The sequence below is a fragment of the Aptenodytes forsteri genome, unplaced genomic scaffold (assembly GCF_000699145.1).
Source record: "Aptenodytes forsteri isolate BGI_AS27 unplaced genomic scaffold, ASM69914v1 Scaffold158, whole genome shotgun sequence".
Taxonomy (NCBI): Eukaryota; Metazoa; Chordata; class Aves; order Sphenisciformes; family Spheniscidae; genus Aptenodytes; species Aptenodytes forsteri.
In genome coordinates, this window is record NW_008794601.1 from 1972507 (window position 1) to 1994381 (window position 21875).

The window sequence follows — 21875 nt, forward strand, 5'->3', positions numbered from 1 at the left end:
AGTCCTCTCTTGGGCAGTGAATGAGAGGGAGAGAGTTGTTCAGCTTTATTCATGTTCCTATATGAGGAAGTGTTTACTAAAGGTGTTGCACAATTTTCAAGTCACAGAGTTACAGCAAGCGGAAGTTCCTGCTGGTTAGTTAATGTCACACGAATTGTGATATATTGATTACTTCTTTGAAATAAGTTCCCCAAAACTGTTCATCAGGAAAAATAGAAATAAATAAATAAATAAAGAGGGAGATTGGAGTGGTCCTAATGTTGTCTTTTTATAGTCTGGCTGGTAAAAAGCTATGATAGAAACACGGGGTACCACTGGTGGCTCAAGGAATGGGAAAGTTTTCAAGAGGCTTAAGGTAAAACAGGTACTCACAGCTGGTGTTAAATACACATTTCAGTTCTTGCTGATTACCATTTAATCTGTATATAAGGGAAGGGTTTAGAGCACCAGTAAAGGTATGTGTAATTCTGTATCTGTGAATCATATCAAAAATATAAACACTGAGTAGGTCCTTTTCTGCCCCTTCCATCTGTATTAGTAATATTTGTTTGAGATTCACATGATGATGTCTAAATAAAAGGGGCTGCAGACAAATGAGCAATCAAGGTGATATCTGTCGAATAATATTCTAAAAATCTGTGCTAGAAGCTTGTCACATTGACTTAGCCTGCTGTAATAAAGCAGCACTATGTGCTTCTTGAGGCCACAGTTATCAATATAGAACAGCTTTATAGGAGCTTAACTTCTCATATATTAGAAGAGGTATTATGTAGAACATAGTACATAGAACGACATATTACATAATACGTAGAACTAGAATAGATTGTGCTGTATACTGCAGTGTATGGATATAAATTTATATTAGCAATACACATTACACAGTAATATATATATTCATATATTACATTCATTTATAAATAAATATAGCTATATAAATCTACAGGAGAATTTTTACTGCCATAACTAAGTAACAAAAGTTTACACTTCTAATATAAGTTTCATCAGATAACTATTTCTATCTCAAGTCTCTGGTATGTGTTGAGAAGTTCTGATTTTTTGAACATTGAAATCTGAAATTGTAAATACAAACTTTCCCCCTTAGATTTTGCTAAATCTCCAGACATTCTGGGAGAGATTGGGAGCTACCAACAAATGGGCTCTGAGCTTTCTTTAAGGATAGAATGGTACTGGTTAAAAACAACTTATGTGCAATGCTGATTGCAATAATCAACTTTGGTGTAGAACTGGTAATTTAATAGTAAAACTTGATTCTAAGACAAGCCTGATCGTCTGTCTGTCTTTATTTTGTTTATCCATTTACAGTGAGGCAAAGTGATTTTAAAATGGATGTAAAATGCTGCTGAACAGAAGCAGGAGAGCTTCACATCCCTTTGCATTGCTTTGCAGTGGTGTAGGTGACAGAGGCTGAGTGCAGAATATCATCCCCTATGAGAGCAGTGCACCCCAAGCATGTTGCTTTGGCTTCAGTTGCTCTGAGGGATGCTGGGCTGGATACACATACAAACCCTACGTGCAGCTTTTCTTGCCATTTAGCTCTTGGGTCTTCCCTCAGCATTTGCGTTTTATGAATCATTTATTCTGGTTTGTGGAAGAGTATGCTCTGCTTTGGCAGAAGCAGGACATTTTTACAGGGGTTACGGAACTGTAAAATACTCCTTCCCGGGAGTAAGTGTAGACCAGACATACTGTCTGTCCTCCAAGCCTGCTCTGAGATGTGCTAGTGCAAACATTGTCTTCTTGAAGAGTAATGTTGGGTTTGAACAGCCTCTGCAAGTGTTTGAGAGCCCCTGGAGCAGGATTTAGTGGCAGGAAGAGGGCCTGAGAGAGGAAAAGGGCATCTGTCTGCCAGAGTCCTGGTAACTACCCTCAAACCTCTTCTCTGCTGCAGGACTGGAACCCAGGAGTTCTGGTGAGCTGCAGCAACATTATCATAACTTGGGTCAATATTAATCTCCCACCTGCTATTATAACAACACTAATTTTAGCTAGCACTGTGCTCTGACAAAGGACACCTTTCTAGATGGTCCTTCTGTCTCCCCAGCGTGCCTTGGGAGCTGAGCCTTCTCACGACAGAGCTGCAACCTGACACTCCTGGGATAGGAATGCTTTTTGGTAGCAATTTCTTTGGGACGTTATAGCTTGGAGACAGAGCGAGATTACTTTCTGTGTAAGAAAAGTCACATACCACACCAAACCATGTCGCCATCCTGGGTTATGAAAGAGCACTTTGGGCAAAGAATTAATGAAGTGTTGTTGTAAAGGGTTTGGACATACCCCTGTCAAGGTGTTCATTTCAGTTGCAGCGAGCATCAGAGAGGAGCTGTGTAAGTTAATTTAGGTCGGTGTCTTTTTAGTTCTGTAAAGATAAAGCTTAGTCTAAAAGGTAGACAATTTAGTGTTTTAAATGTTATATGAATGGAAATAAGCAGTGCATTCTTGGACTACATCTTTGCCTTACAAAAATAATTAAGAAAAATAACTGTGAACAACTAGTTTTAAAAATTAGTGGCTGCTATCCAAGCATTTATCTCAGCTCATTCTCTCTGCGTGACTCACTTGAAAACCATGTACTGACCCCACCAATCTCCTCAGCTAATGTTCTTAATAAGCTGCGCTTTCAAACAGTATATAAAGGAGAGTTACTTTATGAATAGACACACATCCCAACAAAGAGCTGGCATTAAGAAGGGAATGTGATGTGGTGAAGGTCTTCGGTAGACTTGAAAGGGAGTTGGATGTACTTTCCTTTTGTGAGTCGAGAAGCATTTAATGTTTCTGCCCTTGCTTCAGTGATTCTGTAATAGTCTGACTGTAGCTTCTTCCCCCAGCAGTGGTCAAAGAGGTATCTGTGAGGTCTCAGCTGACAGGAAAGCTGCTTCTGACTTTTTGAAACCCCTTAACAATTGTGCAATGTCTAAGTGAGCAGTTTTCATACTTGTGGGGGGGTAAAATTGGATGACAAGTTTATCTCAACATTTAATAACTAGAATATTGGTATTTTTAACTCGTGCTATCTGCTTAATTAAAAGAAGGAAGCAGAAAAGGGTGAAATTCACCTCTACACTGAGAGTCTGCACAAATTCTGCCTGTGTGAGATTAAACTGAGTATTAAAATGATAGTTGTATGCTGGAGCACTAGACTGAGCTCAGGAAAAATCAGGGTTCGAATCACTTCTCTGCTTCTGCCTTGTCCTAAAGTTCACTTTGAACCAGGTTTGCAAAGGTACTAATACACCTAACAGGAATTTTCAGGAGCGTATAAACAACATAGGTATCTGTTTCCCCTGCACTTCAATAGCTATATGTTCAGCCACAACAGTAAGGACACCCATATAACTACTACAGACAGAGATAAGCAGTTGAGAGAGAGAATTTTGTTTTTCCATGTATCTCCATTTGCCCCCTTCTGCTTTCCCCCCATCTAACCCTGGGACAGCGTCAGCAAACAGCTCAGCAGCTCTGCCTCTTAGCACAGTGTCCACATCCTGTTCCTCCTGGGAGCTCGTTCAGGGAAGGAATGTGGTATTTCACATGCAGCTACCACCAGACCAACCATGGGTCTATTGGTTTAGCTCAAATAGTAACCTGCCTTCTGCCTTCCTCCATTTTCTTTTGCCCAAGCTTTAACCCAAGCCAGCCTGCAGGTTATTTTTCTCTGACATACAAACAAAACCATGTGGCTTTTGCATCTGCGTTCCAGCCCTACGCTCCTGTTTGCTTCCTCCGTCTATTCGCAGCTGCATTCCAGGCTCCCCACAACCTGCCTCTCCATGCCAGCCCCAGGCCCTTCCCCTCCATTTCCAGAGCTGATCCAAAACCCATTGAAGTCAACAGAAGACCTTCTATTGCCTTCCAGGGCCCTTGGATCAGCTCTACAGTTCCTCTTTAAAACCTACTCTTTACATAAAGCTTTTTCTTGTGCTTGCCTCTGTTGTCTCACACATTCCCAAAGTGAATTATCCTTCTTTTCCTCAGTTACCAGTCTTCAGTGTTTTGTCCTTCTTATTTTCTGGGTTTCTGTTGACGGATATAATCAGATGGCTGCTTTAGACCTATTCAGAGTGTTTGGTAAAAGTTACCTCCCTTCTAGCTATTAGTTACCTGCTCCTCAGCTTATGTGCAGCACTTGGCTATGTTTGTATTGCCAGGGTTTAATATAAAGTAAAATGCTTTCACCTAAACTGTGATTGAAACTAATTTAGTGAGCACCAGCCGAGTTATTTTTGGTGTGGCTCTAATCAGATCACAGACGGTCATCTGATTCTGACTAATAAAACCTCATTACAAACTTTTTACACCTCTGTCACCCTTTTTGCCTTGGAGATCATAGACATATATGGTATGTTACAAATGTGTTGCTTCCTTCTTTCCTTCCCTTTTCTTCAAAATGAGACAAAAAATGGTTACATCACCTTCCTTCTATATCCCTCTTTGTTAGTTGCATATTGCTTAATTCTCCTGCACCAATGTAATGTAGTATATACAGTAGCAATCTAATGCAGACTGTAGGTAGTTAATTCAAGGCACAGGACCTTTTGATATATTTCTCAAGAACCACTGACTTTTCATAACTTCTTAATATGCTTTAAGGTGATTTTCTGAAGGTTAATTCTTATCCGAAAACACATGCAACCCCATTTCTGGCTGTGCCGCATGTTGTGCAATTGTGTGCACACGTACAAGCTGTTTAATGTCCTCCATCTGTACAGCATGAGTGACAATGAAGATCATTGTGAATTAAGAAGCACTGTGGTCTTGGTTCCTTTTGTTTAAGGTGTTGCTTATTGTATTGTTTATGCTTGTAGTACGTGAGGTCTGGCTCAATTTTGCCAAGGGACGGGGGAATCCTGCATGCTACGATGTGGTATCTAGCACAATTCTCTGCTGGCTGGCATCCATCCGGGGCTCTGTTTGCTGTACACAAGGGCAAAGAGTGGCTCAGTTCTTAGAGCTGGGTTTTAGGAGGGAGGAGGCACCACCCAAGGCTGTGGGTAGACCTACTAGGCTGTGTTAGAGCTGTGCAACGCAATGTGTGTGCATGACAAAGAATGGATCCACACCTTAGACCTCCACGAACTGCACCTCATCTCTGCCCATCCTCTCCCTCCTTCACCCCCACATTGCCCATGGAAGGTCTTGCACCTGCCTGCCCTGCCTGCTGTCCTGCCGGCTCTGCCACAATCAGGCCTTTCAGCTCAACTCCTTTCCCTCATGGGGAGTTTGGAGAGAGCTGGCAAGTCATGCAGCTTTTTTCTGGCAAACAAGAAAGGGAAAGCAGAACTATTTTACCTGGATGACCTGTCATGGTGTCTCCAGTCTGATGGACTCCAATTGCTTCCCACACACATAGAGTACATAGAGAACATTTTACTGAGTCATCTTACCTCTGCGCTTCAGGCAAGAACGTGAACAAAGAAACAACTGTCCAACCTGAGCTACCTCTGCAGCAGGAGATTTTTCCTGGCGTAGGAAACTTGATGTAGTTACTGACAAAGAGTTCCCAGTGTGGACAGAGCTATCCACCAGCCAAGCTGTGCTTTGGACCAGCAGAATAAAGGTGCCTTCCGCTTGAGTAAAACAAGCCCTACAGGTTACGAGTATGATTGCATCTACATCAGGATGTCATGTCTAGCACAGCGCTATCTTCTTCATCTCAATTAACATCCTTATGTGATACAGACTACATACTATAAATAGCCTAGGCTTTTATAGCAACTGCAGCTCCTCTGTCCGTAGTCTAAGACGTCTTCTTGGCCTAGCCTACTGCCTTGAAAGATGTGTGGGGTTTGCTGTTCATTTTCAGTAGCTGCCTTTTGCTTTTTAAGGCCTTGATCCTATCAAAGAACTCCCCCCAAAACACCTTTAGGCTGCTGCAACCTCCAACATATAGATTTTGTATTCTCCTGAGGGCCATGAGAAATGTCTTCAAAAGATATAAAGCAGTCAAAAATCAAACACATTAACGACCTCTCTGAAATTATCCTGGTCTCCATGATCTCAGCAGCATGACAACGAGCAGTTAGATGGGTACCCACTTCACACGAATGCAGGGTAGCTGAAGCCATTTCCCAACCCACTTAATCCAAACAAAAAGACGTGTGGAAATAGGTGCATGGCAGGTACTCTGCAGTAAACCCCACAGTCATGTTCTATTGCACAGTGAGAGACACCTTGACCTGCAGTGAACAAGCATGTTCTTTCACACTGAGGTGAAAGCATGTGTGCAGAGGTAGCTGAGGAGGGGGTGAGCTGCAGGTTTACTCCATACCTTACCTTGCAATAACTTAGTCATATGTGCATGCTCTTAAGACTGCTGAGAAGGGAGGCTAGTGAGAAGGAGCTGCCATTGGCTAAGTTGCACACCATCTTCTGCTGACTTCCTCATGGAAATGCTTGCTGTGCTGAATGTATTCCAAAGTGACGTTTGCCTCTTGTTTCCTATGTTAACCGCTTCCTCCTTTTGCTTCCAGCTAGCTGTGAGTCTCAGCCCAGGAGAACGACAACAGTGGCTTTCTGCTATTCCCTCAGTTACCTCTGGAGCCTTTGGAAAGGCTGTCTGCTCGGAGATGATCTCTATCCACAAGGGCGAAGAGACAATTCTCCCCACTCCCTCTCAACCGCAGCCTTCTATAACTATCTGTGGCTTTACTAATCTTCTTTTAAGCCTGTCTCTGAAGCAACAGACATGGCTGTGAGTCGCCCCAGATATTTCTTGACACTATCCTTTCAAGATCAAAGGGGCACCGAGCAGTTGCAAATGCAGTCAACACCCTCTTACACCTCCTTCTTATTAATAACAATCAGACTTCAACAGTCTAATAATACCTAGCTTTTATATAATGCTTTTCATCAATCGGTCTTAAAACACTTTGAAAATAAGGTTAATATTTCCCCATCTTGCAGGTAGGGAAACTGGGATGTACAAATTGGATGGTTTGCTGCAAGTGTCCATCCAGTCTGGTGGCAAGCTTCTGGACCAGACGTGTATCTTTGGGATTGTATGAAACTGAGCTGCAAGTTCGCAATGAGCTGTCACACCTTGAGAGAGAATATGGATAGTGTTTACACTCAGGGCAAGGTGTTGGTCATCTTGGTTTTCCATATTGTTTTGAGGTAAGCAACTATAAGGAAAGCAAAAAAAAAAACCCAGTGATGAGCTGCATCATCTGTGGATACTTTGGCTACAGGGAATTGCAACACTTCAACATGTTTCGTTGCTTCTCATGTTGTCTTCATTAAACAGGCCTTGAAAGTGCTTATTTGGTACTGCTGACAAAAGGCAACCTCTAGTCAGTGTAATAGGATGTTACGCTGTTTCCTTAAAGATGTATATCTGTTCTACCTTTGCACTTATTCAAATCATCTCATTTTACTTACCTAAACTGCTCTGCGTACTTCAGCTGCTCCCAAGCAGAACCTGAGCCTTTCCTTAGGAATGAGCATGTTAATGATGTATTTTAAATGCTGTACTACGTTGGGGATTTTTGGTCCCTTTGCATTTCTAGTGGGATGTGTGAAGAGTGTTGCTTCCAATCCTGGTATTGAACGGTCAAATGTGCCTCTCTCAATGATATTTACGCTGGGATGACTCTACCGGAGCCATAGCAAACTAGGGGGACCAGACAGCTGGGGACTGAAAACCATTGCTCCTCAGCGTATATACAGTACAAGCGTTGAGGACAATGCCAGAAGCCCTCTGTGACATACGAAGATGCATCTTTCTTCTGAGAAGGGAGAACCACTTTTAACAGTAGCAAGATAGAAATTATAAATGGCTCTGTTTACTGGGGCCTCATCCTGGTAGTCATGAGGCACAGAGTGCCTGCCAACTCACATGGTTTTATGATGAGTCTCAGTGCATTTATTGCTTTCCCTAAAGTCTTGATCCCTGGAGTCATGTGAATAGTTCACAGTCTCATCTTTCAGTTGTTGCTGTTATTGTTATTATTATTTTATTTTAATTAAAAAGAAAGCAGTTTTCTAGGTCTCGGGGATCTAGAGAAATGCTTGAAAACATGAACCTGAGCAATGTAAAACTGAGAATGCAAATAAAAACAACTCCAAATGCATTATTATTTTTTTTAATCTCCTGGTCTCTTTGTTATTTTTTTAGGCCTGGCTGATGATTTTGAATGCTTGGAGTTGGCAGTCCTGAATCCTGATCTGAACTGTTCCCTTTTCTGAAGAGGCTACAAGCCGTCAAAAGACAAAAGGTGAATTAAAGCATGTATTTAATCCTGCTTTACAGATGTAGTGCTTTGGAGAGTTTGGGACTAAGGACTCAAGGTCTCATAGGAAGTCTGTAGTGGCATAAAGACCCAATTTCAGATCTTCTAAGTCTCAGTCTTCTCTGCAGCAAAGTAGTCTAGAGCCTCCACTAATGATGCTGTCTTGCTTATGAGCAGCTCAGAGTAAGCAATTTCTAAAGTAAAAAACCAACAACAACTACCAAAAAATTGCAAATAGTCCTTGACTGGGTATAAATGAGCCGAGCTTCAGTGATTTGGTCATGGAGGGGTCAGTTCTAAAAGGAGAGTTCCCGGACCCAAAGTACAATTCCGTAAAATGTGATCCCTGCCTACCAGCTCCTCTCATCTTGTGATCAGGAACTCATTTTGTGTGGATCATGTTTCTCCTGCTACCCTCTATGTGGCCTGTGAGAAGGACAGGCACTGAGCATAGAAGAGAAGGAACAAAGGCAAGGCCCAGTGTGGCTGTTTACTCACTCCATGCACTATTGTCTTCGATCAGATAAGCCTGTGGCCATGTGGTGGAACGTTTCCAGATCCAAATCAGCCAGAAAAAAAGTGAGACTGTGAGACAAACACCAGACCTCTTGAGTTTCGTCTGTCCCAGGTATGTACCTGCCCCATCAAGTCATATGATAGGAAACTGGCTGTGATTCCCACGGAGAGAGTGCCTTCTAGTTTCATCCTGCTCTAAGGTGTGCCTCTTACTGCAGATATATTTTCCTGCATCAGGATTTTACCCACTAAGTAGGGCAAACTGGTGAGGGGGGGATAAAGGAATCAGGTATGTGGAAGAAAAACTGCATCTGCCATATAGTAGGTAGGTTGTTGCTCTAAAGCTGCCGAGACATGAGATACAGGAGGGCTACAAGAGACAGGAGCCAACCCTGTGAATGACACTGTTGGTGGCTGGGGCCTGGCAGGTTGGCAAACTCTTGTGTTCGCTCTCCACAACCGCATCCCCAAACAGAGGCAACAGGTTAGGCCGTTGTCCTAACCCGTCCATACTCAGTGTGTAAATGTTAGCTAATTCAAAATTTACTGACTTGCGTTTATTTTTGTTTCTAAGCTGGAACACAGCCAGGCTTTAATTGATGTCATTCAGCCAAAACTTATTTACCACCTTTTCCTGGTTTCCGTGTGACTTTTGGCCTGTTTGAGTATTTTAATTGGAGGCAAAGTAAAGACTGCTTTAAAATTACATTTGTAGGGGAGAGGTTTTTAACCATCCTGTTTAAAGAGTACATTTGCTGAGTGCCAACCCAAACGTACACAGGTACATTAAATAGAAAAGGTCCTTTCAAATTATTACCTGCAAAAGGTAAAATTCTGAAAATTAAATCAAGTAAAACAAACTTCCAAATGCATTTAATTGAAAGTTAGTCAATTTTACAGTATATTTATTAGCTGACTATTTTTGAGCTGCTAATCCACACTTTCCTGTTATTGTTGCTGTTTTAATCCTCAGAAAACAATGAAAGCTAATTTTAAAGAACAGACTTAGTAAAATATTTCATAGGGAAGATAGCAAACAGCAGTAATGTGCACTCCAGCTTAGCACAGCTCACCAGCACTGTATGAAGTATTTCATATTCACAATGGCAGTAGTTCCAAGGTTAATGCTGATAGGTAGTTGCCATAGAGTGGCTCTTGTTGTTGTGGCCTTTCCTTGTGTTATTACAGCTCTTGGCTTTGGTTGACTTTTTATAAGCTACCACTCTTCCTCACCTCATTTATTTGAGGCTCTGACAGCATTGATAGTATCAGTAAAGATTCCCCAAATCCCTCCACTATATTAATGTGCTGTTAGCAATTACTTAGGTTAGCAAATAGTGGCAGAGATACTTGGGTATTTGCTAATACCATTCAAATACAGGCATAAAAGCATTAATACAAATGAGAGATAAGACCTCAGCAATTCCTTTTCCACTGTCTCAACTCCGTTCGAACGGGGTGATGGCTTTAAATTTGCACCCCTTTAAAGAAGTAATGGGAGAATGACTCATGCATTTTGCACACGAGTTACACCTGTTCCCTATGTGCCACCAGCTACAGGCACCACTGTCCCTAACCTGAGCCATTTAATGGTTTCATGCTGCCAAGGATGAAGATCCAGCACTCATCTATCGCATGCAGCTCATGTATTGCTCATCTTGGTATTGCAGCCTTCAGGTGTAGACCTATGGGCTTTGACTCATGTGCACAAATGCGGGAAGAAATATTAAAACAAAACAAAAAAAACCTTAAATTCTGCTGCGTATTTGAACATGCGGCCCCTCACCTGAGTCTTCATTATGTTAGCATTTAGAGTCTTGATTTGTGTGTCTGCGTGTAGATAAGAGAGGACGAGAACGTGCATAGGCAAAGAGGAGATTACAAAATCTTTAAGTAAATACCCCATGTAATCACCGCTTTTGTGTGTGTGGCAATTTCTCTAGTGGGTTTAGTTAAACATTTCCAAGTTCCTTTCTTAAAATAAGTCTGGTAGATATTTTTGAGCTCTGATCTGATGCCTAGGAAAATTAATGATTTTTCTCCTCTTTTTGTTTTCAATCATAAAAATTTGGGAAGGGCATGGTAACCTTGGAAGCTTGCTAAGGTACTAATCTGGAGCCAGACTTTCTTCTTTTTTTTTTTAAAGTTTCATAAAACTTCAGGGAAACTTTTTTTTTTAAATTTATGTTTTCTTCTGAGCATCCTGGCCTTGGTCAGTTCTGTGCAAAAAGTGCCAGAATGCCCCAAGAAAGGCTGATTTTGCAGTATTTCCAAGCTCACTAGTGCCATGAAGTAGTAAAACAAAATTCATGAGAAAGAGATGTTACAAGATTTCAGGAATAAAATGTTTGGGGATACAATTGCCCAAGTATTCTACTAAATGAACACTGTAACTTTTAAGGACTTTTGTCAGCTATAGAACAGAGTAAAAAAATGAATAAAAAAACTTTATAATGTTTATTCATGCTAAAGGCACCCAATTTTACAAAAGATTCTAGGGTGAGTCCAATAGGGACATGAATAAAAGTGGAAATATATAAAATGAAATTATGTTTTATTGAGTTGCAATGGATTCTTACTCTCTACTACATAAATAACTTCTATGACCTTACTTAATCAGTATACCCTTTCATTTATATTGCATTTAAAAAGAAAAAAAACACTTTTTTGTTTTCCTAAGTCTTTTTATGTTCTACTGTATGTGATGAAACAGTGTTGGCAAAAGCTAAGTTACTCTGTGTGTTTAATCAGTGTGACTGTCAATGTCCATGAGAATTTGCAATCAAGGGTATAGATTTCGTTTTTGTAATCCCTGGGAAATTAGGGCTGCAGCGTTTGGTATCCTTCAAGCAGATTGCTTTGCTTGAGCTATGAGTGGGCCAAGGTTTCAGGAGGTGTTTCTCAGCCACGTTGCAAAGCAGCTGCCACTGAATCCAGCTCGACACCTGAAGAGGGGTCAGACTGGAGGAGCTGGACAGGGTAAAGCAAAGGGGCTCGTGGAAAAGATGAGATCTTCCCCGGGTAATTTATAGCCGTATTTTGAAAAGATCCTAGGATTTTTAAGTACCCAACCTCATATTTCTTTCTATGAAAGCCAGATAATGTAGTTCACGTATGCCTCTCTAAAAGTCTCTGGTTTCTACTTTTTGGAGGTTTTTTAATTACTGCTAGGAGAAGGAGTTTGGTGTGGTAGACAGCTCCTGCAGCAGTGTCTGGTTCAAACCAGAGCTCGCAGGACATTGCCGCTTCAAGGGAGCAGTTCCAAGCTGAATTAAGAGTTGACTTTTCTATGCCATTATTCTTTGACCATGCAAGAACATACAGGGGTGGGGAGCCCAGAGCTAGTAATCTACTTTTAATCTCACATAATATGCTTTTTGTTGGTGTCACTGTCTAATTCTATATAATCCTGTACTCTGGCAACCCACCTTTATCCTGAGGAAAGGATAGCCCTCTTCTTAGAAGAATGGATACACTAATGCACCATGCAAACTGCTGTCTGTGTTCAATATCTCCAATAATAGCTGCAAAATTTAAACAAAAGCTTTTCTGTGATGTGTGTGAGAAAACCTTGTGCTTGTGGTGACATTTGGATAGTAAATATATGGCAGTCTACCCCATAAACAAAGCAGGAATATCCCTGGAGTGAGATCCTCTGCTCCTTGTCCTTTTTACACTGGTTAGGGCAGAAAAATCACCTGCAGATCATGGTTTGTTTTGCACTATTGATCATTTTCACCCACTTGCCATCTTGTGAAGCTGGAACTGGCATCCCAGGGGATGCTACAGCATGCCCTCTCTGACCTGCAAGGCCATCCCTGCCCATGAGCATGCGGTGTACCGGCAGGCCCCAATTGCAGATCCCACAGAAGCTGTCTGAAGGTGGCATGGGACAGTGGACAGGCAGGACATGGAGCTCACCAGACCTGTAGCTGTTCTAGAGACCTCTCTTTCACTGCAGGGTAGGCTTTACTATCAATTCTCATTGTTGAGAGAGACAAAAAAACGAAAGACAAAAACCCCTTGGACTGGCAGCCAGCTTCTGATGGGAGGAAGAAGTCGAGAGCCAGGTCACTAGGACAATTACCAAGATAACAGCTTATCAAAACAGGTCTGTTTATTCTGCAGTTTATTCAGTAAATTGCCCTGTCTGAATGAAATTTGATGGGAAATTATTCTGGGCATGGAACATAGCTTGCAATATGTCCACAGCTGCCATGTATCTCCCTATTCTAATTAGAGCAAATCTGATCCTTAGATGTTATTTTAAAAATTTGAAATCTATTTAGCACATTTCAGAAAATCTGTCCTGTTGATGAATGCCATGAAAGCAAGTTTCTACAATATCAGCATTTGCCAAAAATTTAGGCTATGAGATCTCTGCCACATCATTGTTATCTGCACTCATTGGAGTCTCATTAGATTCATATTTCCTTCAAAAGGTTGTGGCAGGAAATTAAAATCTTGCCATAGAGGTCAATACAATGAATCTGTCATTCTTTCTGTTAAAACCTTAAACTTCAGTTTAATCCCCAGTACTGTGCCCTTTTTAAAATAAACCTGGTGACTTTATACTTCCAAAGCTTTAGATAACAGGTGGAATGAGTGTAGAGGGTAAAGCTATAAAAGACCTTCTTGTTACAGTTCGGTAGCCTGTGCTTGCTGACTCGTCCTCGTAAATACTGCCCAGAGATACACCTGCCTGTATGGTAACAGCAGTTCCTGTGCAAATAAGACAGCTTTGCACTTTGAAATCCGTTTTTGGCTGGGATGCATTTCCTGAACATTTCCTTCCAACTTCTTGCTCACACACAATGTAGGTATACATGAACACACATTCGCTCACTTATTCACACAGCGCTCCACTTCTCATACAAACTGAGCCTTTTTGCACCACTCTGTAAGAGGAAATAAAATGGCCATGAATTACAATAATTTCTTCCTTAGCTCTGCATTCCTAACAGCTGCTGCCATACTGGGTTATAGGAGATGGGGTGTAAGTGAGCTTTGGGGACATATGGAGAAACATGCACACATGCTTGTAGGTGCACAGAGACAAGTAGGTTTCTGTGCATGTGTATGCAGAGAAGGTATTCATCATCTTGATACAGAAAGCTCTAATTTCTAGGACAAAAAAGAGTAAATAGGGCTTTTCATCTTCTGTTCAGGAATGTATGTTTAATCCCTTGTCGTATGATAATTTTCTGTGAGCACCTCTGAACTTCTCACTCATGGGACCAGGTTTTTTAGCCAAGAGCAATCAGCTGAGGACCTAACTCATTGTTTTACCCAGGAGACTCTAAATGTAAGCCTTTGTTACCACACTGCACCTTTTAAAGACATGCTTGCTTTTGCTGTAACACCAGAATGCTCATGCTGAGCTTCTTGAATTAGTAGTTTAGTAAAGGTACCTTTGTGATTAGTTGCATGAGCCTGTCCGAGTGTTTTGAAAAGCTGCATAAATATTATTAGATCTATTTCACACAGTGGAAAACAGAAGAGCAAAGCTATTTACCTGAGTTGTTAACAGTGCTATTGTCAGGGCTGGGGATGGACTGCGGGGCGTGCCAATGCTGGGATTGGTAATGAAATCCAGAGGCAGGTACCAGGGGAGGTTCGGGAGTGAAGATCAGCACAGATCATTCCTCAGGCTCCCTGCGGTTTTGGTTTCTGTTGGTACCCAAGTTGAGGAGGTTAAAGGTAGCATCAAGGTCTCTAACTGCACTCTGGACTCAGTCTGCTGTATAGGCTCAAACAGCTCAGTAAAGCTTTTAGGCTCAGGTAATTCAAAGACTCCATGGGAATACAGTGCCTAAATGCCAAGGAAGTGCAAACCAAGTTGTAATGACTGGGGGGGAGGGAAGAGGGGGAACATTTATGAGTGATTTAGAGGCCACATCGTCCTTCTCTTTCCCCAAAGTGACAGCAGAATTTTAGGCTTTTCAGCCTAAAATTTCAGTCACACCACGCTATTAGAAATGTTACCCTTAGAAACTATTGTCATTCGGGAATTTCAATGATACTCAAGCACTTCGGAGAAGAACAGTTTTGCAAAACTGTAATTTACCCTCTAAAATATTTTGAGACTTTTGAAAGGTGCTCCAGACTGCAACTTTCCTTTCATACATGATTTTGTTCAATATGTACCATGACAAAGAAAAACAAAGGAAAAGTAGAGAGTAAGATGCAGAAGTGATTAAAGAGTGTGAACAAAGCCAGTACCCTGCTCTCTGTAGCTCTAAAGATTTTTAAAAAGCACTTAAGATAAGGATTTATTGCTGAACAGTCTGTCGGTCTATACTTTGCCAGGTTTCACATCACTGACTAATGCTGTTCAGTGGTTGCAAGCCAATGACTCCATATTAGCGTCATCAAAGCACTCAACCCGAGTAAGAGTGTAGGAATTAATGTCTGAAAAATTCAATGGAAGACCTTATGGAAGGGAAAAGAGACTTTTATTTTACTTAACTTTTCTAAGTTTATCTATCTATTCACATTCTCATACCTACAGAGTCAAAACCACCAATATGTACATGTCCAAGTAGTCTGGGCAGCATTACTTGCAGCAGCATGGAGAACAAGAGATACCAGCTACTATGTCCCCATTACATCTGCTGTGTTCCTCTTGAATGGTGATAATGAATTTGGGTTTTGAATAGGTCTTTTAATACCCTTTTGAAGTCAGCAGTTATTATGGCAAGAAGAATCTTGTTTATTTTACCCTCCCTACATCTTAGGCAATTGTCTCTTGTTTCCTCATTTTGGGTACCTTACAGCTACACCCTGTTTTCCTGTTAGGGTAGCAGGAAAGAGGTATGGTACATACAATTCTCTTTTTTGCCATCCTCCTGTCCTTCAAGAAGAAGCACAGGTCTTCTGCTGACGATTCATCTGTGCTGTGTTCTTGATGCAGAAAATACCATCCTTGAAGTTTGCCAGCATTAATTGTGCTCAATTGTATTCTTAGTTCTCAATGGATGCCAGTTTTTTAACCCTTGCTTATTATTTTTTCTGGTGCTTTCACAAAAGCACATTTACATTCACACCTCACTCCTACCTATCTCAAAATTTCTGACACTAAACTCTACAAATGTTACCTATTGCAAGGCTGAAAGAATAAAAAGGGAGCACCGGGAAATGCTCTGTGACTACTAAAAATAGAATAGTCAGGAGAGAGGAAGGATGTGGGAGGAGAAGGAGTAGCAAGAGAGACTCTCTCAAAGCTTGTCCTAAGACTTTTGAGCATTATCTGTAAAAATCCTGCAAAACAAAAGATGATAGCACCTACTCAGGTAGCAACATTTCCGTTTACTCCAAGATGAGTCACTCTGAAAGTGATATTTATGCCCTCAGGTTTAGAGACAAGTGAATCAGTTCTGTTTTTTTTTAAAAAAAAAAAAAAAGCCCAAGTACCATGGGCCCTTCCAGTCCTACTTGCTGTGACAACTTGGAACCAACTGCATTTTGGAAACTAAGCGAGTACAACTAATGTTAGAGAAGTTTCTTCTCAACTTCCCAGTGTGCTCCTGGGTTTCACATTACTGAGGAAGATTTAAAGCACTCTTAAAAGGTCACTTCTCATTAAGATATTTCAAGCAGGATTCATTTGCTAAGGGCAAAATTTTGACCATTACATAAGAGCAGAACTTAAATAGTTTTGTGGAGAGTGGGTTTTACCTTAAAGCAACCTAAGCATATCGGAGAGCTTTGATATATTTTTTAAAAAAAAAAAAAGCCCAAGTACCGTGGGCCCTTCCAGTCCTACTTGCTGTGACAACTTGGAACCAACTGCATTTTGGAAACTAAGCGAGTACAACTAATGTTAGAGAAGTTTCTTCTCAACTTCCCAGTGTGCTCCTGGGTTTCACATTACTGAGGAAGATTTAAAGCACTCTTAAAAGGTCACTTCTCATTAAGATATTTCAAGCAGGATTCATTTGCTAAGGGCAAAATTTTGACCATTACATAAGAGCAGAACTTAAATAGTTTTGTGGAGAGTGGGTTTTACCTTAAAGCAACCTAAGCATATCGGAGAGCTTTGATATAAACTTTATCACGGTGTAATAGGAGTTTATCCTCATTGCAGACATTACTATTATTTCATTCCTTATTCAGTTTGTATTACCTGGTCTTTGTGACCAGAGCTAGATAGAAACCTGCTGATTACTTATAATCCCATGGTATATAAGCCTTCCCAGAAACAGTTGTTGAACTATGTTTGAAAAGCACGTGTGGAAAGCACACTTAAAATCAAATTATATATTAGCCATATTTGGTTCAGCTGCCTTGAGGAATGGAGGGTATTAAAGCAGAGAATATTCCCTCTGAGCAAGCAGCTCTGTGATTATAGTACAAGACCCTCGCATGTTAGTGTTCAGTTTTATTTGATAGGTTAGGGACAGGTGTTGTGGTTGGAAGGGGAGACTTGGAGCTTGTACTTTTAGAGGTGGCTTGAAAATCTCTCCTTTGTACGATGATGCCTGTGCAGTGCGGGTATGAGGGCTGGGTATGTGCTGCCTTGCACTGTAAGTCACTGCTTTTGGTAGTGTATGTATAAAGTTCATGAGTTGTGTTGTTCTTAGAGTAGCTTTGCGCAGCAGGGGAAAAATAGGCTCTCCGTTGCCCCTTTAGATGCCATTTCTCATAATGCTAGAAAGGTTGTTCAGGAAGCGTCAAACCCATCAGGAATTGCAGAGGCGAGGCGAAGCCGTCTCTTTCAGTTGAACTCATGCTGGGGTACCTGTCCCAGTACTCAGGCAAAGGATGTGAATTTACACCTGCAGCACTGGGGCCAATGCTTCTATGTTGTGCGTTGCTGCCATCCAGAGCTCACTGGGGTGAGGTGCATTTGAAGAAGATTTTCTGCTTGTTCTACACATGCAAGATAAAGGCAATAAATAATAAATGCCATAAATAAAGAATGATGTTCCAAAATAGCTTCAACTTCCAGCGAGAACTGGAAGCTGCATCTGCCACATCTGGAGAAAGTTGGTTTTCATTTCATATTCAATCTGTTCTCTCTTCCCCCAGACACTGGCTTCAATGAGAAGAACATGGTCTCTTCAAAAGAATCTGCAGGAGACCAATGTTCATAGATAAGCATTTCTATAACCTTTTTCAGTTACTCTTAAGTGACTCTTGATAGTTCTGTATAAAAAAAAATAGGTGTAACTTTGGCTGCTCATTATTATAGTGATACATCTCAAAAGTGAAGGGTACAGAGCTACCATTTGCATTATTGCATGCGGCCTTCTGACTTGTTTCAAAGAGAACAGAGACTTGAGAATTGTATTCCTGGGAAAATTGCTGTGGGGTCAGACCCGGATACTAGAAACTAAGGATGTAGCACCACGGCCCTCATTTCAGACACCAGCAACTATCTGGAACGTGGTCGTGTTGTCAAGATACTCTTCTGCCATGGAGAGAGGCTGAGGAAAACCATCCCAGGGAAATTGGTGGCCGGTGGACTGCTTGCACTTCTGGGCATCTCTGTGAGCTCTTGTAATGTCAAGCACTGTTGGAAGGAACCAGCTTCTGGTCAGAAGCTCTAGGTTTTCAGGAGGGGTATTAATGTGACTTCTTTCTTGCTTATTTTTCAAGTGCTGTATTTAAATCAAGGGAGTGGAGATCATGCTCTTACTGATTCCTATACACCCAGCACACTTAAATTCATGTTCTGTTCTGCTGCTTCTCCCCACCCCATCCACATGAAAGAACTGGCTTCTGTGGAGGGGCAGATCCTTGGCTGGCATCAGGCAGCACAACTCTGTTGAAATCAGTGCAAATGACCCAAGGATATTGCCTGGAGTGTTTACTGTAGCGATACCTGATTATACCTGCATAAAGAGGCACTCGTGACGCACAGTGTGACTGAGGCTTGCTGGTTAATTTTAAAACTACTGATCTGGTGTAAGAGAAAGTTTAGCCATTTTACTGGAGAGCAAGACTTGGTTGCGAGATCATGCATGAGGAACGGGGAGCAGAGGCAGTGCAAGAAAACAAATACCGAGAAAGTGAGTCACCCGGCTCTTTACTTGAAAGCTCCACACTCCCCCTCTAGCAATATTTCAGCTCAAATCCAGACTGTAAATCACTACCTGCATGAACTCGTGAATTACTCATTCGTCATGTGTCCAGCCAAGTCATGCCAGGCTCCATTGTTTGAAGTGGTTAACCCCCTCGCCCAGGCTGCCAGAGTGCAGCCGTCGGTATGGGGCTGCCAGAGCAGAGCCTGTGAAAGCTGCCGTAGTTGCTCTGCTTGGACACGAGGGAACTGCACGGAAAGCCTTGGCCTTCAGTTAATCTGGGGAAGGCAAAACAGAGCCCTAACGGGGGTGCAGGTCACTGGAGGGGTCAGGCGGTGTTGTAGCTGTACAGTAGGTGTCTTTGGAGTGACAGCTCAATAATTCACAACTCAGGTGACTGATGAGTTGGCAGAGCATTAACTTTGTTCGCAGCATGGCAAGACGGTCTGGCTTTGTGCTTCACATGCAATTTTATAGTGATCATATTGTCTCATCTCATTTCCATTTAAAGTGGAGGGAATGCAATAGGAGGGACTGTCTGAGTGTCACAAGGAACATCAGTCTCCCAGCTTGTCTGGGAGATTCAGGTTCACTCCAAATCTGATTCCCTGAACTGTCCATGAGTTCAAAGAGGGATCTAGAACTGTGCAGAGCAGAGCATGGGCACTTCAGTGTGGTAGGACAGCCGTGGAGATACAAAGCCCTACTGGACTGTTAGGCAAGACTGGACATTTGAAGGACCTGCTTTCCTTCCCCTCTCCAAAGGGTCTGAGGTAGAGGCAGGTCAGCCTCCCAACCTCATAAAATCACAGAAATCAGACGAGGCTGTTGATTCATGGGTGTTGTGTTATAAGCAGAATGATGTGGGCGTGGGTGGTAGCATTGCACTGAGATACTGGAGTGGCATTGATAATCTGAGAGGCTGATCCGAGCACACTCAGGCTTGTTTTGGCAGTGAAGGAACAGGAGAGGGCAGCAGTAATACTCCTGTCCTGGACCACAGTCCCCCACAAACCTTCCCAGCTTGCGGGGTGTCAGGACCCCTCTCAGCTGCGGTCTTCACCTAGAGTTGGTCCTTCTCTGCATTTCCAGAGCTGCTCAGGCTCCGCTGCCTGTTCTCCTTGGGGACTTTCTGTTCTCTGTTCCCCATCTCAGGGGCAAAACCCCGCGTTTTTTTGAGGCAGGGATCAAAAAACTTCCTAACCACTGCAGGGACCAAGTTTTACAGGGGGTCAGAGCAGTGCAAACTGCTGCAAACGTGCTCCCTTGGAGCTGCTTTCCAGTGCGGTGATGTAGATATATTAGAGGTGAGGCTTATGTGCGCTTTGGGTGCCTGTTGGACTGCGTTCGGGGTGATGTCCAGTGCCATAGCAGTGCTGCAGCTCGGGAGCGATATCAGCATTTTCTGTCTTCTGAGTTCCCTGGTTGAGGCTGTCCCCTCTGGAGGTCTTGTTCTGAGATGCCTGCAGTCAACAGAGCTTTTTCAGCAGAAAGTTGATACAGCATTTATCCATATGAAAACAGCTACGTAGTGCAGATGGTGACTTCAGTCCCAGTTTGTGAGAGGAAGATAGTGAGCAGGGAAGAAAAATTCCTGAGCTTTCACAGTCATCTCTCGTTGCTTCCCCAGAAACCACTCCAGACTGCTGTTTCTTAGAGTTTCACAGTGTTATGGAGGCATGGTCTAGGAAAACTTGCAAGAGGAAAATAGGTCCCCACTTCCCTCCTTCCTCAGCTCCCCCACAGGCAGATGAAGCACCTAAGCTTTTCTTGAATAAAAATCTTGGGCCAGTCCTCCCAGGTCTCTCAGACAAGGACTGCTCAGGTGAGACTTAACTGCCCAGGCAAAGATAGTTTATGCTATCCAAGATGTCATGGAAAACCTCCATGAAATGCTGTTTCAGTTCCCATTCCAGAAGGTTGTGGCTCTCTGTAGGGGCTGAATTTCCCAGCCTCATTCAAATATCCTAGAACCTCAAATGGCATTAGCTATCTATGTCTTGGCAACTGTTCTTCTAAGCAAAATCTTCTATAAAACAATACTGATTATACCTCATATACGCCCCAAATTCCCTTTGTCGCTGTAGAAACCATGAATCTGGAACTGGGCACGCTTAGTCTCCTATAACAAATTACTGACATACAAGAAAAGGGATGAGGTTTGGAGGAAACTCTCCAGGGAAGCCCGAGGGAGAGCTATTTCAATCACATGGCAAATGCTGTTACCTGCACACTTTTTTTTTTTTTTGTGCTTGCAAAGAAACTAGCTGGCAACTAAAACAGCTCAAGCAACTAATCCTGGAAAAAAAGAACATTTTTAAGGATTAAGCAATACAGAGACAGTATTAAGTTGTTGGTTTTCTATGGTTTGCACGATACATTAGCCTTGCAGTGGCCTAGAGTTTTTGCTCTGTGGGACGTTTCTGTAGAACAGGACAGAAACTTCAATTTCTGGTTCTGGGGAGAGGAGCTCCCTTTTCCAGCTGATCTGGTGCTGTTGGTTTGGACCGACATTGAGAATATCCAGGCTGAGTTCTGAAGAACTTGCACATATTCCTGGGGTTTTTTGTTTAAGTGATTAGTAAGGACAGCTAACAAACAAAGAGTTAAAACTTCCTGAGTTTATTCCATCCAGTAGTTGGATCCTGAATAGGAAATAATCCTGCAAGGTACTGAGTTGAACTCGCACGGAGAGGTAATAGAAAACCACGTAGTAAAATTTGAAGCCAGTAAACTGCTTACCTGCATTCACCCAGGCAATATAGCATCGAGCCACCTCTCATGTACTTTAAACAGAAGAATTTACATGCTTTGGTTCATTCCTGCACAGTTCTCTTGTTTTAAAACTGCGGTGTGCCATTTGCACATTTCTATGGCATTGCTGGTAATGCTTAAACTTGGGAAAATCTTTGTTGGCCATGTGAGCACAGGACTCTGCCAGGAGAAGGGTGGATTCAGCTGTAGCATTAGCTGGTATTATTGTCTTGTTTAAATCAGATGTTTTGGGAGATTAGCAATGCTGGTGCCCACAGGAGGGAGCCAAATACATTGCTCTCAAGAAAGAAAAAAAACCAAAACACCTTTG